Raw genomic sequence first — 3,671 nt, 5'->3', positions numbered from 1 at the left:
TCTTCATTTCTGCTGAGGGTCTTCTCCTAGCAACTGCTTACTCTCCCACCTTCCTAAGCAGCTCTGGCACTCCCAGGGAGCAGCTGCCAGAGGTGCCTCATTCCTTGTGGTCCAGGGACGTCAGAGTGGTACCAGATGCGCGGTGCCACAGTCGTGGGAGGACCAGCCCTCCCAACTGCCTAATATTTCTGGATAAAAGGCAAATGCCAAGAAAATACATGCCAAGGGAGATCTGCTTTGAGCTGTTGTTGTGGTGTAACAGGTGAAGCCTGTGCCCGTGGTGCTGGCATCCCGCATGAGCCCTGCTTTGAGTCCTGGTTGTTCCGCTTCCCATCCAGCTTTCTGCTAATGGCCTAGAAAAGTAACAGAGGATGACCCAAGTTCTTGTGCCCCTCCACCCACGTGGGAGACCTGGAAAAACTTCTGGCTTCAGCCTGGCCCAGTATTGGCTGTTGTGGTCATCTGGGAAGTGAACCAGCACATCAAAGATGTCTCCTTCTGGGGGCCAGCATGGTAGCCTAGCTGCTAAAAGTCCTTGCCTTGAATGTGCCTGGGATCCCGTATGGGTGCTTGTTCTAATCCCAGCACCTCCGCTTCCCATCCAGCTCTCTGCTTGTGGCCTGGGAAAGCAGCAGAGGATGGTCCAAAGCCTTGGGATCCTGCACTCATGTGGGAGACCCAGAGGAAGCTCCTAGCTCCTGGCTTCAGATCAGTGCAGCTCTGACCATTGTGGTCACTTGGGGAGTGAATCATCGGACAGAAAATCTTCCTCTCTGTCTCTCCTTCTCTCTGTATATTGACTTTGTAATAAAATAAATGAATCTTAAAAAAAAGATGTCTCCCTCTTTCTCTGTAATTCTGCCTTTCAAATAAGAATAAATAAATCTTAAAAAAAAAAAAAAAGGCAGGAAATCTATGCAGGCCTTTAGCAATTTGAGTTCTGGTTTATGCTGTAGATTTCTATTGCACTTCCCAGACTGTTACAGATACAGCACTATTGAGCTCATAGCTGAGAGTTAGAAATTGCTTTTTTGGAGTCACAGAAAGCCCTGACCCATTGATGAAAACTCAGATAAGCAAATTGCTGTGTCTGGGCAAGAGGCAGGTTTTGCTTAGGCAACATTTGCATGAATGATTCAGATTTAAAAAAAAAATTCCACTCTTTGCTCTCATGAGGACAAGTTGGGTCATCAGCAGCTCTACTGGAATCACCCATGAAAATTTGGCCAGGTTTCCGCTCTTACAGAGTGAGCGCAAACTGACATGGTCTAATCCAGAAACATGTCCTGAACATGTGCTGCCCGTGTTTCTGCCAGTCTGACAAGGATATCAGCTTCATCAAGACAGATTAAGCCATTTTCCTTGAATGGATGCTTCAAGACATGTTGCTTTGGAAAATCAAGATAGCTCTTTGTACATAAAATAAAGAACTTCTATGAAAAAGAAAATTTAAAAAATTAGAAATTCCACTCATCAAAAACTGTTCACTTCATGTTCTGCTGAAAGTTATCTGGAAAAAAAAATGTACCTCTATAGTTTGAAGACCACCAAGCAAATAGAACCCCAGGTAGATACAATATGAGAGATTATGTTTTTGTATTATAATCATTAGATGCCTTTCTGATAAACATGGCCAGATAGACACACTTTTATTTCCCTCTCTTAAACATCTTGTACCAGAGCATACAGCAGGCTCAGCCTCTGCCTGTGGCATAGCACTGATTTGAGTTCTGGTGGCTCCAAGTCTAATTCAGCTTCTTGATTGTGGCATGGGAAAGCAGCAGAGGGTGGCCTAAGCCCTTGGGTTCTGCACTCACATGGGATAGCTGGAAGAAGCCCCTGGCTTCTGGCTTCACATTAGCTCAGCTAGGGCCATTGCAGCTGTTAGTGGAGTGAACCAGCAGATGGAAGATCTTTCTGTCTCTTCTTTCCATAAAGCTGTGTTTCGAATGAAAATAAATAAATCTCTTAAATATAGGTTTTATTCTATTTCTCCATGAAAGAAATAATTTGGGGACTAATGCAGTTGTAAATTCTCAGAAAGACATGGTTCATTTGACCAAGATATGAATTTTGATATTATTTGTAATCTCTGTCTACTCTTTGTCTAAGCCGAGAGAAAACACACCAGTGCTGGCTGCTCCTACTTTGAGATCATGATGGTGAACAACAGAGCAGGCTGATAAATCCAATTCCACTTCTTTAGTGAATGTGCTTTTTTATTCCTTGTGTGTCTTGGTGCATTCAGACTTTCATAACTGAATACCATGAATTGCATAACTTATCAGCTACACTACTTTAGTTCTGGAAGCGGGGCGGGCTGAGATGCAGGTGGCAGCAGGCTGCGTGTCTGGTGAGAGTTCACTTTCTTGATGGTAGATGGTAACATCTGGCTGTGTGTGTCCTCGTGGTGGAAAGGACAAGGAAGCTCTAAGAGACTTCTTGTGTTCATTCTATCCTATTTTTAAAGAAATTTACTTACTTATTTATTTATTTATTTATATGAAAGGTAGAGAAAGAGGGAAAGAGTGAGAGAAAGAGAGAGATTGAGATTGAGTCCCTTACCCATTGGTTCACTCCCTAAATGACTAAACAGCTAGGGTTGCACCAGGCTGAAGCCAGCTTTATCTGGATGCCCAATATTGAGGGCAGGAGCCTAGACATTCGGGCCATTCTTTGCTGGCTCCCAGGCCATTAGCAGGAAGCTGGGTCACATTTTCTTCATCCAGTTGTCAGTTAAATGGCCATTTGCATTGATCTCACATCTTAGCTAGTATGAACTGGCTACAGCACACATGGGCTACAGATAATTTTTTCACATGCAGATTTCATCTCATTTGGGTAAATTCCTGGGGAATGGCTGGGATGGCTGGGTCATAAGGCAGGTCTATTTTCAGATCTCTGAGGAATTTCTGCACTGTTTCCACAATAGTTGTACTAGTTTGCATTCCTAGAACAGTGGGTCTAGGTACCTTCTCCTACACATCTTTGCTATCTTGATTTATTATTTTTTGATTTTTGATTGATAGCCATTCTAACTGGGTGAAGTGAAATCTTAATATGGATTTTATTTGCATTTTCCTGATGGCTCGTGATCCCGAGCAGTTTTTCCATAAGTATGTTAGCATTTCTTTTCATCCTTTGGAAAATGTTTGTGTCCATCCTTTAACCAATGATTAACTGGATTGCTTGTTTTGTTGTTTTTGTGCTTCTTGAGCTCATTATATTAAACCTCTGTCACTTGGATAGTTTACAGATATTTTCTCCTATCCTATTGGTTGTCTCTTCAGTTTTTTGAACGTTTGCTTTGCAGTATAGGAGCTTCTGATCTTGATATAATCTCATTTATCTATTTTTGCTTTTATCACTTGTGCTTCTGGAATCTTTTTCAAGAAATCTTTGCCTATGCCAACACCTTGCAGATTTCCCCTGATGTTTTGCTGTAGTAATTTGATGTAAGACATCAGGTTGTAGATTTAGATTCTTGATCCATTGCTATTTGTTTATTTATTTTCCTGTGGTGTAGGTTAGAGGTCTCGTTTCCTGTTTCTGGATGCACAGACCCGATTTGCCCAACACCACATGCTGAAGAGTCTGTTCTTTCTTCAGGGATTACTTGAGATTGTTTGTCAAAGAGTAATTGGTTATAACTATAACTGCGCAGGTTAATT

At 42.1% G+C, this 3,671-nt stretch overlaps 1 pseudogene; it reads left to right on the top strand.

Moving 5' to 3' along the window:
• Window positions 1-1,167: 1,167 nt before the first annotated feature.
• LOC131483389 (small ribosomal subunit protein uS14-like) lies at window positions 1,168-1,352 on the top strand (annotated as a pseudogene).
• The last annotated feature ends 2,319 nt before the right edge of the window (window positions 1,353-3,671 follow it).

The sequence above is a fragment of the Ochotona princeps genome, chromosome 2, assembly GCF_030435755.1.
Source record: "Ochotona princeps isolate mOchPri1 chromosome 2, mOchPri1.hap1, whole genome shotgun sequence".
Classification (NCBI taxonomy): Eukaryota; Metazoa; Chordata; class Mammalia; order Lagomorpha; family Ochotonidae; genus Ochotona; species Ochotona princeps.
Note: the sequence above shows the minus strand (reverse complement) of the source record. Positions and strands in the feature narration are given on the sequence as shown.